This window comes from Pezoporus occidentalis, unplaced genomic scaffold, assembly GCF_034315485.1.
Source record: "Pezoporus occidentalis ecotype Australia unplaced genomic scaffold, CSIRO_AGI_Poc_V1 ctg108, whole genome shotgun sequence".
In the NCBI taxonomy this organism is placed as follows: domain Eukaryota; kingdom Metazoa; phylum Chordata; class Aves; order Psittaciformes; family Psittacidae; genus Pezoporus; species Pezoporus occidentalis.
In genome coordinates this window covers 2,450,481-2,471,617 of record NW_026912865.1, presented here as the reverse complement: position 1 = coordinate 2,471,617, position 21,137 = coordinate 2,450,481, and the positions used below count along the sequence as shown (strand labels likewise).

General features: G+C 37.7%; 1 long non-coding RNA gene across 2 annotated transcripts; it reads right to left on the bottom strand.

The window, feature by feature from the left end:
- Window positions 1-731: 731 nt before the first annotated feature.
- On the bottom strand, window positions 732-20,866 carry LOC134166120 (uncharacterized). 2 transcript variants are annotated; one of them, XR_009965759.1, is made up of 4 exons: window positions 20,794-20,866; window positions 19,203-19,558; window positions 13,223-13,275; window positions 732-7,556 (listed from the first exon to the last, which is right to left on the bottom strand). It is a non-coding gene; the product is annotated as an uncharacterized LOC134166120 (long non-coding RNA). The 2 variants fall into 2 exon arrangements; XR_009965757.1 differs by having other exon boundaries at window positions 19,203-20,860.
- Window positions 20,867-21,137: the final 271 nt, after the last annotated feature.

Here is a 21,137-nt window from a genome sequence, read left to right as displayed (position 1 = left end):
ACTCTTAGAAAACTACTGAGTATAAACTGAGCTGTAGTAATTGACCATATGTGCACACAGCCATATTTTTATGGAAAGCAGTTTCACATAACATATTTTACCTTGCGTTTGGTGAAGACAGGAGTATGCATATGGTCAATCAGTTAACACTGACTTAATGAGGAACCCTCAACAGCAGTTTCATAGTGACTGCTAGTGACTGACATCTAACTATTAAACTGTGTCCTCCTTTTTGCAATATCCAGACTGTTTTTCTCTTCCAGTATTTCGCATGTAGGTTCTGTGGGGCAGTAACCCCTCTTTTATTATATGGACACAGAACAGTTAGCCTTAAACTCCTGTACCGGCATTTTATCCAGTGCAGATAAATGTGATACTGTACTACTGCTACTACTAAACTTAACATATTTCAAGAGGAGTATGACACTTGAGAGTCTGTGTTAGTAAGCTATGGCTTTTGCCATAAGTAGATAGACCATGCAGGCCTTGACACCTACAAGTGCACTAGAAGTTTTTCTAATACCCATCTTTTTATGCATATTGTTGTACATGTCCTGTATCTATTTTTTGTTAGTTTTTATCTTAGTCTTGAAGCACTTTAAAGGAAATTAATTACATATTAAATACCAAGACTATCTCTTTAACTTTCTGCTACTTTTAAAATCTGTTGCATGAACATTGTCTTTCAGTTTAAAGACAATGTATTAAACAAAGTGATTTAGCTTGTTTCCTATTAGTAAAACAACGTCTTATTTTAAGGATGCTTACTATAAGCAACCAGCAACAGAATGCAAATATGATTTATAGTAAATACCCCGAGTATTTTGTAGATGAGTCATAGACAGTGGATTTGGTTTTGGGAAAGGGAAACTAATAACTAACCTATCCAATGGTATAATAATATATTGGCATTTAATAACAGCATCCCACTAGTAAATAGTTACCAATATTCGATATTTCTTTAAAAAAGTAGGGATGTTGTTACTGCAAGTTATGCAAACATTTTACAAAGTCATTCTATTCAAAAAAGACCCGATGGCTGGAAAATGGCCAACATAATGCCATTATTGAAGACGGACACTGTAAACGCTTCAGGAAATTGTAGACCATTTAGTTTGGGTACCTTTGGGAAGGAGAGAATCTTAAAAATTGTTTTTGGACATTAAGTGGGGTACTGTTAAGAAAAGCACAGCTTGATGAAGGACAGCCAATATTGCCTCAGGAAGGAATGATCATGCTTCACTACCTTCTGAATTTCATTCAGGCTATATGTAATTAGAAGAACAAATAGATAGCATGCATTTGGTTTTCATTTTTAGAGAGTATTCAGGAAAATTTTAAATCAAGGACTAATATAGTGTACTGTGATATTGGTAAGGGAATAAAGTAAATAATTTCTCTAAGAGGAAAACTTTATTATTCTGAAACAAATGGGAGCACAGCAACATGGGTATTAATGATAGGGTTTTTACTTTCACTTTATATATATTTAGTGACAATAGTAATAACAAGATCAGGCTATCCAAAACCATATCATTTAAGTTGCAGTAGAGTACTTAAGAATGTATATAACTCTAAGCAGATGCTGAAACATTATTGTTAATGTAAGTGGTATTGCTCAGCTGCCTAAATGATTTGCAGCGAATGCCATATTCAGCCCCTTCTAATATAAGATCACTTAATCCTGATTAAAGAAAATATAAAAATCATTTATATGAAAAAAGAAGCAATTTCTGCAACATATTCACCAGGAAGCTAATCTGACAATTAAAGGACACAGTTTTTTAACCTCTCTCCTCTGAACACTTCCAAAATACTGAAATTTCACATACGAGTTTCTGACCTACCTAATTTCATTATCCCACACTCTGTAGCTCAGAAAATTTAGTGTGCTTTAAAATATGAAAATGTTATGCCATCAATATTTTCCAAAAAATCCTGAAAATTTTGTGTGCCCCTATGCTTGGACACTGGAGCAAGAAACCTTTGAAGTACGTTTCTTACAGAAAACAGGTGAGAACATCCATGTCTGAAAATCAATACCATTTTACAGAAGTCCCAAATTTAACATGAAAGAAGGAGACATCCTTTCTTGAAATTCTTAACGAAGATAAACTCTAATTAAAGAATCTAAGATTAATTGTGCAGCACATTGAATAGAAACATATTTTTATTTTGTGGAATTATCAATTTTAGATAGAGATATATAGATATCAAGCAAATTTAGAGTACTATAAAATCTCTTCAGTAAAGTTCATTATTGCATCAATTTACATACAAAATAACGTATCATTACCACAAGACCCAAATACATAATTACATAATACATCATATGAACCAGAACAGATTTAGCTAAAAAATTCACTGCTATTTCTTCCTCCAATCGTTTTGTTTCTTCTCTGATATCAGTAGCAGTTTGAGATTTCAACTTGAACATCAAGCTTCATGCTGAAAATTGTTATTACAGAAAAAATCCTTCAAACTAATTTATAGCTGACTGCAATTCTGGAAATATTATGACAAAACAGTGGATTAGCTCGCACAGCAGCATTTTGCTTTTCATTTCTTCCAAGACCTATGCAGACATCTGTTTGAGACACCAATGCTATAGTTAATCTATCATAAATGTGTTAACATCACATTACCCTTCAACCTCTTACTTTTTTTGAGTGTCTGATAAGAGAAATCCTAACCAGAATAAACATGGAGGAGACTAACAGGATTAAAAGAATGACAATATGTAGGAAGATTTTTAACAGTTACTTTTGATATAGCCCTAATCTGGGAATTCAAACATTCCCCAGATTGTTCACTAAAGACAGTGCTTTCAAAGCACAAGAAGAATAGAAGGTAGACCTCTCATCTTGAAGAAGACAACTTGTACATCCAAAATTGCTCACTCAAGGTTCTGAATAAAGACATCAAGACAAAACTCAACAATTAATTGAAATAACATAATCTCCTTGTGACTTAGGATACACACAGTTTGTACAGAGAGAGAATATCTTCTATAAGACAAGTTAGTGGAGGTGGGAAAGGGGGACAAGCTTTCTGGCACTCCATGATCACAGCTCTGCAGTAACAGTTTGGTGAGGAGGCTGCTCCTTAAATCTTGCCTCTCGTTTGCAACCACACCAGCTCATCTGATGTACCTCTTTCTCCATGCCCTGTGTCTCTGCCTATTCTTAGATCACCACTGCTACAACAGCATTACTATTTCCAGCTGAAGGCAGGGAAGTCTGTCAGAGGATGCTTAAATAGAGAAAAGTGAAGCTAAAAGCAATGTGCAGGATAAATCACTTTTCTAAGCCCTGCTTATTTATATCCACATTTTAAATATATCCCAAAATGATGATGTTAATGGAAATGCATTCTGTGGCTACCAGTACAACGTGGTGCTCACAAGATGGTAATCAGCTTGATGCAGTATTATGCTTTATCACAGAATACTGCAAGCCTACTCTAAGACAATACAAAATACAGAACAAAAAGTGATTTATTACCTAAATGATGCATTATTACATAAATGATGCAAGGTTGATGGAGTACCAGTTTATCTCAGGGGTGAATGGAGGCTACACAGTTTGTGTGGCTTCTGGGTGGAGGAGGAAGCAGGCTTATAACAGAAGGATCAACAGGAGTCAGAGGAGGTGTTGCACTTATAGGACAGAGTAAAAGAGGAAACAAATGAGCGCTTACATAGTACAAAAATTAGAGATGTTGAGAACAGACATCAAAGAGCACAAAGAAAAGGAATTATGAAAATGCCAAGGCACCATTGCTAGAAGCCCAGTTGAAAAAAAAAAAAAAGGGCTCTAATATGAGTCTAAAATCAATCTCATTGGTATTTCTGAGACCTGAGAGGAAACTCACATGTCTGGGATGTTAAAACCAACAGTTATTACTTATTTAAAGACTGAAGGAGGAGAAGTGATAGCCTGGCATAGAGCTGGAACTGGCCAACCTCTGCTTTCCCTCAAAGGAGTCGTCTACAAGAGCTCTGGTGCTTCTTGTGTTTCTCATGTTTCTAATGTCAAAACATTAGTGAATTGCCTAGAAATCCTAGATGATGATATCTTTATTCAGATTGTTGCTTCTGCCATGTAGTCTTCCATCGGACCTTATGGTGAGGAGGTAAAGGGGAATTATTTGCAGAACTAAGCATTAGTGGTTGCCTGGGAGCAAGGGATGGTAAAGAAATTTGATGGCTGAACAGAATAAAACAAATCAATCAAATGTGACAACAAATCAATCAAATCAAATGTGAGAAGAACATGAACGAAAAAATGTGACTAGAAATTGTGAACTGCTTATGACAATTTTAATAGATATCTCCCAAAACAAGGAAAGAAGGGCAGACTAATTATGAAACAAATGTAGCCTACAGCCAAGTAGGAAGAGTAAGATGATGTATTCATATTAATATCTGAAGGTGATATTAATTCCGCAAGTAATTACAAAAATTTTGGTTTAGGCCTCCTCACTCAAAGATCCTGACTCCCAAACAAGCAGCATAACTACAAAGGCCCAATACGACCAGATCTCATCACAAGGCTTTGGCTTTTCTGACTGGATCTCTTCCATCTCTTGTTAAAACAGCATGAGATATAAAAGTCACAGGCACAGGTACAGACAAAGCACAACCAAGTCAGACTTTGGCTAATGTGATAAGAGTATCCTAATGAGAGCATGAGCTTGGGTTTCTTGATCCTGCTCTGCCATATGTGTATGCACATTTATGTCTCTGACCCCCACTACTTGCACATCGGTATGCACATTGACCCCACTTCTATGGGGGGGAGGACATTCCTGCTCAGAACTGTCCTAGAGTTGTGGGGATAGTCCTGCAGCTGGCCATCCTAAAGGTGTCTCAGGTAGAAGTGCCTGAGGAAAAACCAGATGCTAAATCATGTGCATTGTTTGGTAATGGGATTCAAGTAAACAACACATGGTTTTACATGGCCTGGTTTTGTCATAGGAACAAGGAAGCTGACAGGAGTTCTCTCAATGGGAGGCCCTTAAACAGGAATCTCTGATGTTGCTAATATGATGTTAGAGGATGTGGCAGAAATTCAGATGAGATTTCTCCCTGCAACACTGTACTCAATCTCAACCCGTAGTGCTAACAGCTTTTTTGGCTCTCAATTTCAGGTCTTGTCTAAGAAGGATGCCTTGGATTTGGATCAAGCAGTTACATCAAGCTGCTGTCATAATTGATATTTGTAGCTACATGCTTCAAAATCATGGCCATGTATTTTCTACCTGAAGAATGACTTCCTCAGGAACTGCACATCTATCTCAGTAGGGATTCAATGACACATCACCTACATCTGGTCCATATCAGTGTTGCTTTGGGTAGGTTTCTGGAATACTATGATCATGCTGGTAACACCAGCTGTCCAAATCAGTATTTAAAATACTGACTTCTGGATCTTTCCAGAGGTCTACTACTTCATAGGAGGTCCTTATCATCTCTGTTTGCCCTTTAGCAGCAGAATACTGGGTTTCAATGTGGGACTATGAGCTGCACTTACCATCTTGCAATTCCATGCAGTCACATGCCTGTCAGTGGTTCTACCATCCAAATCCATATCCAGGCTCCTAATACTGTGCAACATATCCCACGAGATAAAATAATAGCAACATTCTTCTGTACCTGTATCTCTTTAACTTCTTTACAACCTCTAATCATGATTTCCATGAAGGTAAGGGTTCCACTGATGTCTTGCTATTAATAATGATCTTCTTGTTGGAAAAGATTTTGACATTAACTCTTTTCCTTCCCTGACAATTTTTTATCCCCCCTAATTAATTTAAAGCCAATATATGATCTTTAAATGAGTTAGATATCCTAATCTAATCTAATGTAATCACAATTCTAACTACAGCTATGCCTATGTGCTGCTCAGACCATAACTGAAATGATATCGTTCTGCTCCCTGACAAGACCAAATGGAAGTATAAGCATACAAAATACTTCTGAGAATATAAGGTTTAGCCTGGCCCGATGCTTATATGACAATGATAACAGTGCCTCATGTGATCTGCATGCACAAAAGTATTGCCTAAAGGGAGAGAATGTACACCACTTTTTTTTCCTTGCTGCTCGTTCAAACTTTTTTAGACACAGTTTGTTTCATTTCAAACTGAAATAGAAACAAACTTCTGTAAATTACATTAAAATTTTCTTTAAGGTAAGGTATTTTGTGTCTTAGCTACTTAGCATTCATCAGATGGGTGTGCCTGGCAAACCAGAGCTGAGTAGCTGAAGCCTTGTGAATTCATATGCTTTCTGCACACTAAGTTCTGCCTGTAGAGAAGCCCAGAGAGAAAACTAAAGAGTAATTTGTCCAAGTTGTATAAGGTTTTTAATAAAGAAACATGAAGATTGATCAATGTCTTCAGTTTGGGCAAATCTTGTTATACCTTTGGCAATGTACAACAAGACTCAGTGGCTGAAATTAAAGGCTACAGAAATTTAGACTAAAGGTCCCATTTCTTTCATTGTTATGATAATTACTGAAACATCATACTCAGAATTTTTGTATATTTTTTGTCTCTGAAAATGTTATAATCAAGAATTGCAATGGTTTTCTCAAACATGCACTCTAATTCCAGAAGGAATTCATTCCATGAAATTCTTAGATCTATGTTATGTGGGAGGTCCAGCTAGAGAATTGCAATGGTTTCTACTGGCTTTATACTATACAAACAACCTAAGAACCTGCGACTGAATAGTTGTTGCTACACCACTCCTGTTTAGGGAACAAGCATTATGGTCACAATGGTCTTTCAGTGGCAAAGCTCATTTTAACTACAGGCTAAAGTATCAGACCTTAGAAAAAGACTAATTTGGCAGTATTGCCCCTTCTGGCTCTTTGTATGCCTTTAATAATTTCACATTTCTTTCTAGTCTTACTAAATCACACTTTTATTCACTGTCACTGAGTAAAATCACAAAGAATTATCAATACTTCAATAAATTCACTCATGTATTTATGTTAGAACATACTTATTTGTCACGTTTGATTAATGCATGACTCTTGTATATGTTTGTCCAGGTAATGCAGCTGTAAAATAAGCATTCAATAATACATCTTCTTGCCCCGTATTACAGTTTTAAAAAATACTGATAGAAGCTCATACATGCAAAGAAGATTGGCTATCACTTAAGACACAAATGAGGTGTCTTAGGTATCTTTTGATCATGAAGAAATCAGATTTAAAGCAAAGTTTCAGTAGTTAAAAACTGGACAATAAGGCTATTGCATCATTTTCTGATTATAGTATAAGAAAGTGTGCTCAAGCACGTCACCGCATGCAGTTTAAACCCCTTCCTATACCAATACTGGTATAATTTCACCCTGGAGACAGCTTTAGGATAGGGTTTATGCATGAAATCAGCTTTTCTACTTTTCAAAAGCACAAATGTGTTAGGATCTGTCACCCTTTTATCTTTGTGAAGAATGCTAGGCTAAACTGAATCTGATTCTTGGGCAAATGTAAAAACTGATGAGGATGCAATGGATCCCAACCTTTGTAAACACTGGCATAATCTGCAGAGGGACAAAGAATGGGAGAAAGAGAATGTGAGACATTGGTGAAAGAATTCACTGTGCTTAGGAGCCCCAATTATGAGCCAAGATCCCATTTGCATTGTTTAGTAACAAAAGATGGTTCTTGCCCCAAAGCACTTACAATAAATGTGGATTTGAAATTCATTTTCAAGGAATGCTAGGACACTTGTGTGTGCACTGTGTTTAATATATAGGTAACACTTTTGGAAATGGCATGTATTAGTGGAATAAAGCCAGCCTGAGCCTGCGTATTGTTAAACTCTGTTCACAAGATAAAAATTATTGTGTGATATTGGGCAAAGACATAATTTCTTCATTAGTGAATTCCAATTTTAAAATGCCTTTCTACATTAGCTGTAGAATTTATGCACCCAACAGTATCTGAATAAGAAAAATAAAAGATTTTGCATTCTGTCACTGAATGACCTTGCTAACTATAATAGAAATTAGAAAATATGTTCTAAATTTGTTATAGTAAAAGTATTCTCCAAAGTATCACAGTAATTATTTTTAAGATTATCTTAATTTAACAGCCCCTCACTTTTTCAAGTACTCTGGCCTTGGCTGATTACTTGAACCTTCACATACATATTACCTGCAAAATCTTTGTATATGTTTCTAATACTCCAAACTCCTTACTTTCCTTGAAATATGCTTAAAAATAGTGTGGCTTAATGAAAGGCCAGATGAAGATATTTCATGGTCTTTTGTCACACAGCTGAAAAATAAATCTTTGTTCACAGACATATCAAGTGTTAATCTTAATTTTTATTAAAATATTTTAACTTTTTCCTTTAATGAAAGAAGTGAGCTCTCAAAGAAGATACATCTTTCACACAGTGCAGCAAGCACCATGTTTTCATTCTCATAGGCTTGGAATGAAATTCTTCACCATTAGACTCCACAGCTCAGTTCTTCACAACACTGGTAATAGATAAAGTCATCCCTGTATCTCACTACGAAATCACTACAAATAGTACAGCACTGCTGGCACCCTTGGGACCTTGCCATTCTCTTATGCACAAACCACCTTCCTGACAGCTATGGTGGTCAGTGGGACCACCTGGGAATTTTCAGTTCTTCCTTCTCATGTGGTTTTTGTTTTCTTTCCACTCCCCAACCCTTTCTGTAATCTGAAGCTACAGGAACAATATTCCTCCCCTGTCTCCCCAGTTTGTTTGGTTCCACAGCATTGTAATCAGAATAAAGACAATGAAATAAAGTTGCCTATAAAACTGTCGGAGAAGCACAAAGCCTTCTCAGACATAGGGCTTTAGCCTGTGTCCTTACCTTCTGGTCCCTTAATGTGTCAATCACAGTAGGCACCATGACCAGAACTCCCTCTTGCATTTCCTATCTTCCTTTGTTCCCTAGCTATTTTAAGTCCTTCAACCTCTATGGTGAAAATCTCCTCTTTCCCAAACTGCTTCTCATGTAAGGCATCACCTGGTTTCTTCCTTAGGTTTCTCCCCCCTCCCGTTCAGTCAAGGTTCCCAGTCTCCCACCTACTCCATCTGTTTACACATGAGGATTGACAGCATTAGCCTGGAAGAGCTTATATCTGCACTGTCTACTGGCATGTGACTGCAGTACCTATAGGAAAGGGCATATCATTATGGTACTGTCATAGGAAGATGCATATATTGCATCACACCACTTCTCTCCCCATGACACCTGATTTGTAAACCTCGACTAATCAGAAATGAGCTGTTGGATGGATCTGAGCCCTATCAAGAGGAAGGCAATTCCACATAGCTCAGAATATCATCCTGCTCTCCCAGAGTACAAGAAGCAGCTCTTTTCTCCTAGTTATCATAGGACTACATGACTTCCTTTCTGTCTCTAAAGATTTGTCTTCCTCTCTCTACTGGAGTCTGCCAGCAAATTTGAGCTCATCTCCTGCAAGCTTTCTTTGAGTATAGGTGATAATTTATATACTGTTTATATTTATAGGTGTTCTATTTATATAGATCCTACACTTTCCCAGTGTTTTACATCCTGTTTTAAGTCCATCCTTTGCATCCACAGTTGTGAATTCAGGAATTATTTCTGTCTTCTAAGCATTTATAATTAATTCAGAGCAAGACTTCCTCTGACTTCTGCCTGCCAAAGTACTGGGTAGTTGAGTATAGTCTAAAATTTGCTAGAGGTACTTCATTTGCCATGACACAGAGAAATGGCACTGAGCATCTATGTCAGAAAGTGAGCTATGCTCAGCTGCATACGCTGACTCTGCTGTTACGCAGACACCTGGCAGACACGGACCTTCAGCTGCCATCTGTTCTGCCTATATTGTGCAACTGCATCCCTGTAATCTTTCAGTAAAAATGGAAGGGAAGAAGTAGCAATAACTGTGGAGAAAGGAGAGTGCAGTAAGTTTCATATAACCGCTAATATCAAGAAGTATAGGTCATGGAGTAGTTGATTTTGCTTGACACCAAAGCAATTTTCACAGCAGGTGATATACAAAATTATCCTAGACTCCTTCAGGTTTTTAGAATAATCGAGGGGAATTACACACACATAAAACTAATGTCATGTATAGGGCAGTAAGAGTCATTACCATAGGAACTGTATGTCACATGCCTGCTTCCAAAGAATCCTCAGAGACATCACAAGAAGAAGCCATTAGGCTTCTGTAATCTGTGGAAGGTAATAAATTCTGAATGACACTATTGGAAGTTACTTTTTACAACAGCACCTCTACTTGCCGATAACTACCCTTACCTTTCTCTAGGATGTAAACAATAGGATGTCTACCAGCAGCAGGAGGTTTTATTCTTTAATACCCAGCTCTGTATCACATACAGAGGAACACACTGCAACACCAGGCATTTAAGACAGGGGAAAGCAATAGTGCATAAGCAATGTAGTACAGTGGTGGCCCCCTCATTCCTTTTGGGCTAAAAAGGAGACAACCAAAGGACAACAAGGGTCACAGTTTTGGCAGTTAATTCTACCTCTTGTTTACTTTCCCAGCATTTCACAGAACTCCTCTGAGGTTTCCAAGTTAAGCCAGGCTGCTCTCAATATTAAAAGGTTTCAGAAGGCGGCTATGCAGAATAAATAGGGTAAATTAGTAAATTCACTTGTAACAATGGCAATCATGCCTTCAGCTTTTATAATTGGGCTTTTGTTCTCAGGCCTTTTCATATGTCTTTCCTTAGAGGTAACATCACGTGTGAGAGCTAAAGCTCTCATAAACAGGCCTTTGCTCCCAGATGCCATGCACAGATTAGCCAAGGAATTATTTTTCTCTTTGGTTTCTCCTCTGTACCTCTGTGTTTGGTTTCTGTATTTGGTTTTGGACAGGCTGAGGCTAGATGGATTACATATGTTCATTAGTGTATCTAAAAACTTTTTTTTGAACAATATGTGTATGTTAGTCCAGAAATGCATGTATTGTTAATATGAATATATTTCTCTAATTTACTTTCACTTGTTTTTTACAAATTACTTGCTGCATTTAGTCTTCAGGCCAAAATCAATCTCTTCCTATATGTTTCTATATTCAGCATGTAATGTGTTAAAATTGTAATTTAAACTATCTTGCAGTTCTACAAAATATTAAATGATATGTCATAACTTGTGATTGTATTTTTCTCATAGAGTTGCTAAGGTAACATGCTGGAACTTGTGGTTCAGTTTTGTTGAGCTGACTGTTTATTACATTTAAAAAATAAAAGATTCATTATGTTATGTTGTATTTATTATTTCTATAAACTCTGCAATTCTCCATGGGCTTCTACGCCAAAGACAATGACAGCCTGATTTTGGGGAGTACTTTTATCTGGGGAGATGATAGAAGGGAGAGATCTATAGCACTAGACAGTAGATCATTAAGTGGCTTGTTTCTCTTACAAAAGACTCCCATGTCAAGGGATTTTCATGATCTGCCAAATTTCCTTTGTTTTGCTAGTACATGGTAGATGTTTGTTCCTGGTGCATAATTACCCTAACGTTTAGCATTACTCTTTGCTGAAGCCCTTATCCTTAACCGTGCTTGGACCAGGCACATCTTATCCCCTTCAGGAGAAGCAACAAGCCTCCTTTGACCTGACCCTGCCATTCTGTACTGAAGCTTTTGCCATCTCACTGCTTCTTGGGGTACCTTGCAAGCTTCGGAAGTGCCTCTGTTTCATGTTAGGCCAAGCACAATCAGCTGGGCAGGCTTTGCTGCCTGTGCTTTTCACCATGCCCATTATACCTGAAATTCCACATAATGTCATTACAATTCCTTGTATTCAAGGGTTTCTGTGCGAGCTACCCGCTTCAGTATTTACTTTACTGATTCATTAATATTTTACAATATATTCCTTTTGGAATTGTAAAATCCCATCTTTAAATTAAAAGTCAGGTGACAATCAAATGCCTGTAGATTGTATTTTCACCGCTTATGGGCAGTTCTGAAAATACAATTTAGATACAATTCTAAAGATATGTCGGATACAATTCAGGGAATCTCAGTTTCAAGGCTTAGGAAAAACCTTTCTCACCCATCACTTCAGTAACAAACTTGCTACTTCCATTGAATTGGGAAAATGGTATGAAAGCATAACATGCTTATTAAGTGTAATGTTTTAATCTACCTAGTTTACTGCTTTCCCATCTGCCCTTTACTTGCAGAGGACTTAAGATAGAAGCTAAAGGAAATGCAGTTATCCTGCTGTTGTCTATTTAGCTTTCATTAAGTAAGTTGGTGCATGGCTTGCACTCATTCTCAAAACCAGCCCATCATCTAAAAGTATTTACATAAGACTCTTTGCATTATACACCAACCTCTGCAACACTAGTATTAACTACCGACATCTGCCAAGGCTGACTAGTAAGTGCTTTACAGTATCAATTCATCCTAAGCAAAAAGCATGTTTGAGCGCTGCAGTGCTCTTGTTAATGCCAATAAGAAGTATCAGAGCTCATATGACACCTAGCAGAAATTAGTACCCACATTCAAAGAAAAGCTTTTGTTATTTTCCAGAGTATTATGTGGACTTTATTGAGATGACTGCATCTGACACCTGCTGTAATATAAAATGCAGCTATAATTAGCCAACTGATGCTCTCCGCAGTTTAGGTCGAATCCCTTCTGTGGGAATTATGCTTTAAAATATTCAGAACTCCAAGTGGCTCTCATTACATTTAATTTTTACTTAGAATTAGGTGGTCTAGAAAAAAAATTTAGGATTGTAATAGCCCCCCGCTGAATGCCACACAGCAACGTGAAAACCCATAGATTTTTTCCAAATAAAAAAATGAGAACAGCAGACTACACTACAGCCTTCAATTGAAGTCTGGCTTTGCTTAATTGTACTTTTTGCACTCATCAGTCTCTCCTCTTCAGAGCAAGCTACAAAAATTGCCTGAATAGCCAAAGAAAAGTTTCCCACAGTCACTGGCCACAGAAAAACACCATTGTCCTTCCTCACAGTTTGATGGACAACATTTCTATAAATGGGTAGCCAGTCTGTCAATGGTACCCTTGCTGAAAAGGCAAAAGAAGAGAACAGATTCTGCCAATATCTGACAAAGCATGTTAACACATAATCAGGCATTCAGTAGTCAGGCAGCTGCCCCTGGGACCTTCATAACACAGGTGCCTTTAAGCCATTTCCTATTCAGAGATAAAGGAAACAAGCAGGAGATACCTGGGAAAGGAGCAGTCTATTGTGGCCTGTCAAATGTCCATCTTCTAGCCTGCCTGCGTAAAAACAGCAAGAACATAAAGGAAACTTCAGCCTGACTGCTAAATTATAGAATAGCAAAATACTCTCCAACTCCATAACTTTAATCTTCACTTAAATAATAATTAAAAAGGTTAGGAAAGGAGGACCATGCTTTATAAGAAGTACCTTCTTCATTCTTTTTCCTGCATCAAACTTAGCAAAACATGTCCCCAAGGCCAACAACCAGAATAAAGCCAGCAGTGGTGGTCCCAGGACTGCCACCTTCACCCGTGGCAGCTTTGGCATGTTTTTTTCCATGCCTAATCTGCTCACTGCTTCACCCATCTGAGATTATTAAATTAATTCTTTAACTGAGGAAACTGGAATTTTCTGATGGACCAGTCTAGCGTAACTAAAACTTGATTAAGACTCTTTCACTCTTTTTTACCAACTTTATCTTAGTAAGCCTAACAAACAAGTGATGTTTCATAGTCAATGTTACCTAAAGGCCACAAAGTAGAGTGATTATTTTAGCAGTGAATAGATCATGATAAAACAACAGCTTTATGCAAAATAAAACATTTATCTTTTGTGATTGTGCATAAGCATGCCTATTTCATACACTTAGCATATTAAATGCCGCAATCTATAGCCCCAAGTGAGAACTCAGTTTCCATTTAAGTAATCTCACTGATTTTTCATGGTGATTTTTGTCAGGCTGCCTGCATGTTTAATGTTAAACACAAGAAAAAACCCAACTCTGTTACCAAAATCTATGGAAGTTCCTGGTGGAAACAACTCATGGAAGCATTATCAAGAAAAATGTTTCAAGAGGTGTATCACAACCTCTGGAATTGCCCTGATGTTGTTAGAAGGCTCCTGCAGGTGATGTGCTGTCTCTGAAAACACAAACTGCTGCAGTGCAGGACAAAGCACTTGCAGCAGAAGTCAGAATATGGCATGGTATGAACAAGTAAATATGGAAAGCTCTTCCATGCACTTCTTTGTGAAACAGAGCTGGTCTTACCTTCTCCTCAAGCAAAAATGTTCCAAAGAGCACAGTTATGATTGCTCACAATTACCATTCTCTAAGCAGTTCTACTCTTTCATACAGGTGATATATTTATATGAATATAAACCAGTAACATTTCTGAGTTCCTGCAATAAAGTTATTCAAATGGAATCCATAGACATAACAAAATCAAGCTGAAGACAAGAATGAAAAAGATTAAGAATGCTGCATTATAAGATATAAATAATAATAATTAAAAAAATCTATGTTGTATCCTTTTTCGTTTTTTTCTTGGTCACTTTTGACAGTGCCATGTATAACAAGGTTTCTTAGCACTGCTCATACCTGTGCAGCTGAGCTGGAGTTACACTTCTCAACATTTAAAAAGGACTGCTTGTTCTCTGTTGAATCAGTCTCAGGTCATTATCAAACTTACAACTTAGGCCCAGTCTTGCAAAGGCTTTTACACACAGGCTTAGCTTTATGCACATGAATAGTCCTTTAGAATTCATTAGAATGATGTGTGTACAAAGTAAGCAGGTGCATGACTAGCTTCACTGAAGGATTGGGACCCAAAATGTCAAAGACTCCATATTCCCTATTAGCAAATGCCTCTTCTACATTAGAAAAATACTGACAGTGTAAAGATGAGTGTGATCTTTTGTTTTGTCCGTTTACTATAATACAATGGAAATCACTCAAATAACTTTATAATTTATATCCAAAAAGGGCATTATGTATTTATTTGTACAGATGTAGAAGTTGAAGAATACTGCAGGTGGCATGAACACAGAGTGATATATCCAGAGGATTTAGGTGCCTATCTTACTCTGTAATATGAATATGTTAACTCCTTAAGGCTATTTTGAGAGGCTCAACTCAATTACATAATATAGGTCCCTAATTTCAACTATCAGTCCATGAATCTCATGTCTAAAGCAGATCTGGACCTAGTTCCCAAAGTCAATGGAGAAGCCTGCTAGAATACTGAATGACTGATCAGAGCAGTAATGACATATGTGGTCTATTAGATAACTGTCTAGCTACTGGAGTACAGAAATTTACAAGCTAAACTGCTGAAGCAGGAGGTAAATTTAAATTTAAACAACTTAACAGTTCCACAGAGAAGGCTACTGTCCTGGGTTCAGCAGTAGCAGTCATTTTTTCTCCTTCTCAGTAGCTGGTGCAGTGCTGTGTTTTTGACTTTTGGCCTGGGAACAGTGCTGATAACACAGATGTTTTTAGTTACTGCTCAAATGTTTAGTCTGACCAAGGACTTTCTGAGTCTCATGCTCTGCCAGGGAGGAGGGGGAGCCGGGAGGAAGCAGAGACAGGACACCTGACCCAAACTAACCAAAGAGGTATTCCATACCACAGCTCGTCATGCCCAGGATGTAACTGAGAGTTACCCGGAAGGGGAGTTCACTGCTCAGTCAGGCTGGGTATTGGCGGGTGGTATTGTATTCCCACCCCTTGTTATTTCCCTTATCATTATTATTACTGGTGGTAGCAGTAGCGATTTGTGTTATACCTTAGTTACTAAACTGTTCTTATCTCAACCCGTGGGAGTTACATTCTTTTTGATTCTCCTCCCCATCCCTTCAGGAGCTGGGGGAGGGAAAGAAGGGGAGGAGTGAGAGAGAGAGAGGGTGCCTGATTTATGGCTGACTGGGTTTAAACCATGACAGCTAGGAAAACTGTACATTTAGAAAAGGAGTCTGCTCCCAGCTAGGCTCTGTGAAAAGCTTGTACATAGCACAGCTGAAGAACCATATTTTAAATATTCCTAAGCATCCATCACTATTATTACTTTTGAAATAATAGTCAAATTATACTAATAAAGATGCAAGCTACAGCTTTTAAAATCAGGCACTCAGCAATCAAGGAATCCCAAAAGTTAAAGTTTCTCTGAAGTATATGTGCTATATTCCTGTTTCCCTGTTAAATATAGATTTTCAAGTATCCCATTAAATCCGAGATAAATATATAATATGTGCAGCAGGTACATATTAATGCAGTGGAAAATTATTAATTTTTAGACTATCTTCAGGTATGAGTGCTTAATTTCACAATACTTGTATCAATTTACTGACAGTTTACAGACAGGGGAAACACTGTGAGCATAGACACCTACTCCGCAAGACACCTTCTACATTTTCATGTGATAGTCTTGAAAGGAAATTATAGGAAGGAAGTTTATAATCAAGCCTTTCAAAGTAGCTATAAAAGTCTAAATTTTGTGAACACAGAATAACTGGAATAATAGTTCACTGACTTCTAAGAAGAGCTGTTGGGCTGGGCCTTGGAGGTCAGTTCTTGATCCCAAATTATATAACTGAACTGAAGAATTTTGTGCAGAGGGTGCTAATCTTATTTGCAGACAGCAGCAAGAAAGAGGGGGTAGACAGGTATAGAAAACTTAAATATGGCGTAAAATTAGTCAGTGAAGACATATGTAAAATAATGACCATGGAGCAGCATCAGAAAGTCTTAAGGGTAAAAATATTCAGAAAAGAGGGTCCATGTGGGTCTATATGTGTGTCAGAATAAGGACACTAAAATAGAGCTGGCAACAGCCTCATGAAGAGTTTGCATTTTCTTAGAAATTACTGAAAGTCATAAATATAGGAAATTTATTTTGTTTTGTTGTTGTTATTTTCTTGAAATGCAGATATATCACAGCTGTATTTCCCACAGGTCATTTCGTACGAATCCCATTCCAATCCTGTATGAAGAGGGCTTTCTAAATTTTGATAGAGTGAAACACCACAAGGTCAGCAAAGACATTTACTTTGAAGGAATGCAGCTCCTACTGGAGAATTACATTTGTAATTCAGAGCCTTTATTTGATGAAGTTAATAAGAACATGGCTACATTTTATGGGCACAGGCTGAGGTTGTCTTGGCTGGGGTAGTGACTAAAATTAGGCACCAGCTTAAACATCTTGTTGAACCAGGAGCCATAACCTTGTTTGGAGCAATGCCTTTTCCTGGGTAACAGTAGCAACAGAAGTGAAGTGCTCTTCTGAAACTGGAAAAATAAATAGCAACTTTTATTCTGGAGGGGAATTTGTTTTGTCGTATTCTATTTTACTCCAGTGGGTAGGATACCACCAATTTTCTATTTAGAAACTGAGATAATTTAGAGCAGCACTGATAATCAGAATATTAAGGAAAACTACATTTACAGTAGTCATTGCTAAGTTGCAGCACTTGCCTGGGGCTCTGGGCAGAATTCAGGATATTGTTTTTATCTTTGAAGCTCCTAATGGTTTCAGTTTAATTTTTTTCTGAAGTGTTGTTGCCTCTTTTGTGTTTCTATGTGCTACAGCTGATATAAGTAGAAGTACACAGCATGAGCTTTTTGATTCAGGAGAAAAATCTGTTTATACATTACACAGGCTCCTTAGCTTAGCACTTTACTCTTTAGTATAACGAACCTCAACCACTGGTGTTCCGCAAAACACCCACCTTTCTTTGGGTGTTAGGGACAAAATTAAAAGGCAAGTTCAGAAATTATGTTAATCTAATAATCAGCAGAAGAAATAGTGCTAGTAATTATGACAGTGGTGACCAGCAAACAGAACTTGTGTCAATTTATTAAACTTTGCTGTGATTTTAAGGTTCTTAAAGGCATTTCTGACTTCTGGGGTCAGAAAGAAGTGTACATCTTTATCATTTTATGAACCAAATAAAAAGGAGAAATAGTCCAAAACAAAAAAAAAAATTCTTTTCCATTTCAAAATTATTTTCACTCGATATTTGCTATTGAAGAACTTTATGGTTTATGCGTATATTTTTTAAGGTGGTTTTGGTGGGACCAGCTTTTATATGGCTCAGAGATCTATTTCGGGGATCAAACCTGCAGAAGACTTAGTATTATAATGATAACTATAGCCTTGAATGTTGAAAGCAGTTCCATATTATTCCCTCCCTCAGTAGTCACATTATTGAAACATCTGAAAGTGGACATTACTGCCAACTTACACTTATTTAAATCTTCTGAACCCTCTTTATAAACTAGTATCTCTATCTCCAGCAATCCACTTCTTGCCAGTTTTTGACAAATTCCCTCCAAATTACCAGTATCTTTCCAGCAACGAGAGCTTCCAATATTTTATTGTTTCACCATCTTTAGTGAGGATGCCATGTAATTTCCTCTGTCTTTATAGGAGGCCTGGATTTACTGTGGCCAGCTTTACTGCCAGAGGCATTTGTAAGTGTTCCTGTGCACTACATGCAGTGAGCATATAATCATCTTTTGGAACCATTCTGCTCTGGTCTGTCTCTTTCATTAGATATGAATTTTTAACATACTTTGTCTTAGCTGTATTTGCATTTGTTTTTTTCCCCCTATTTTCATTTTCTCACATGCTCTCATTTTTCTAATCTCTTAAACCATTTTGGAATATCTCTGTTCTGTTCATGCTTGCATAATGCATTACATAATTTAATCTATGAAATTTCAGATGATACCAAATTTATTCAGCTAGCAGATGCAACATGGATCAAGGCCTTCTGGGACAGTGAAAGTACGTAGAAAATCTGTGCCATCTTGACCCATAGGAATCATTACTGTTTCTCTAAGAGAGGACCAAAAGAAGGCAAAGTTTCTGATTAATAAATAATAAGTGGACACCAAAAACTCTACAGACATGGTCTTTGGCTTACTTTTTTTTTTAATGATCACTGGATAAATAACAGTACACCACCTCCACCATCTCTTTACATCCCACACATTCATCCATCCTCCCTTATACTTATAATATGGCAGCATAACCTCCTGTATCATTCTGACATTTATGTGGTTATCTATTTTTCTTTTGAAACATTTTGTACCCTAAAACAACCTCTCACTAGAGGTAAAGATAACCTACTCTGAAGCTAATGAAAGATCTTAGGTCCCTCAACTTATAAAGCTACATTTAGCCACTGCTAAAGTAAGTACCACCTGCTCCACTGCTCCAGGAAAGCTTCAGAAGTGGGATTTATCAGGTAGCTGAGCATTCATCACTTGAAGTTAAAACTTGGTTCAAATGTATGGACTTGATCTATCTTTGAAAGTCATTGGATGTTCAGTCAGAACGAATTGCCTCCTCCAACTCTGAGAAGCAACAACCAATGCCAGTGTGTTGCCCCATATTCTGCTCTGGCCAGCAGATTACTTATATGTTTATTCAGTGTTATAGTGATGGTGGGGGAAGGGGAAAGGAGACTGTATTTTCCTTTATTTTTGAAAGCTTCATAGTTTGATCCAAATGAGATTATTATGTTTTGCTTATTTCAACTATCTGTCCAGAGATAAAACTGCAAGAAGTAGGCAAGGGTGAAGCAGCCAGTCCTTGACAGTGAGCTGGAAGCACTGCTGAACAGAACTGCAAAATAAAATTTCACAATCTTTTTTAACTGACTACCATGCTCTGTGGGTGAGTTCAAGATATTGTCACTTGACAAAACCAGTAAATCTGAAGGAATTAAGCAAATTTCTCTACATTTCAGGGCTTCCAAATCAGGAACACATTCTACAATAACTTAAGCATTTCTGAATCCAGAGTGATTCTCATCATCCGAATCCATCCAAACGCAATCTAGCTCACCTTAAATAAGATATCCGTGCAAAGCACAGCTCTCCATGAAATATATTGGTAATCATTAGCACTTAAGTCCTCTTTGGAATTAATTTTCCTCTGGAAATGAGGAGAGCTTTCTCTACTTGAGTCTTTTCAAATCTCTGTCTGCTGGAGAGACAGAATACTATGTCTTCAGTTTAGTGAGATTTATTTTCACTAAATTAAGCTAAGTTTTATCTGGATATTTTAGAGAGGAATGCCTTCAAACTACCCCCCAAAATGTAAGTCAAATAAATTAATCTGCCTTTCTAACATTTTTATTTAAGAATGCTTTAAGCTTTGTATAAACAACAGCACCCACCATTTCCCAATGGAATAAAAAATATAGAGGGGAAGGAGGAATAGGAAGAGATATGAAGGTCAAAGGATGAAAATTAGGGTATCAAAGGAAACATTAAGCAGAAGAATCTTTGTCAGTATTCATACTGTCTTAGGAAAGAAATCAAGTAGACTGTCTTAAGAGGGAAAACAGTCTTGCAAGCCCCATAATCAAGAGTACTCTGACAAACCTGCTCGTTTCAGACTGATGAAAAAACCTTGCTGTAACCAGAAGAGTCAAGGCTTTGAAGAGAAGCACATATGAATGTAACAAAGTGAAGGTATAACCAGAAAAGCATCACTGAAAAAAGCACAGTAATCTATATACTTGAACAAGCACTCAGTGGAGGTATTCCTATAAGCATGCCTGCCCTGTGCCCATGCTGATAGCTCCATGGAGGTTGCTGAAGGACAGAAAGGAGACGGAAGGCAAGGAAAAGGGTGAGGGATTAAGGTCATCTCATATAGAAGGGATGCCCCACAAGTTGCTGCTGCAATCTAGGGGTTCAAAGCCTGGTGGTACTGAAGGTGCCAAAGCAACACAGCAAGGTGGGCCAACACACTGACTCTGCAGCCACTGAAGTGGTCTTTTACCTGGTGGTGTACTGCAGCTGGCTCAGACAGAGTTAATCTTCCCCATAGCAGCCCTCATAGTGTTGTGCTTTGTACTGGTAGTTAGAAAGGTGGTAGCTGCCTCTCTATCAACCCCCCCCCCCCCCCGAATATTCCTCTAACCAGTGGGCTGGGGGTAGGCAAGATCTTGGAGGGGACATAACCAGTACAGCTGACCCAGACCGACCAAAGGGATATTCTGTATCACACAGTGTATGCTGAGCTATGAACGTAAGACAAAGGAGGATGAAAGGGAGCCATTTGTTATTTCTGGAACAACCGCTATGTGTACTTAAGCCCTGCTTCCCGGGAAGTGTCTGGACATC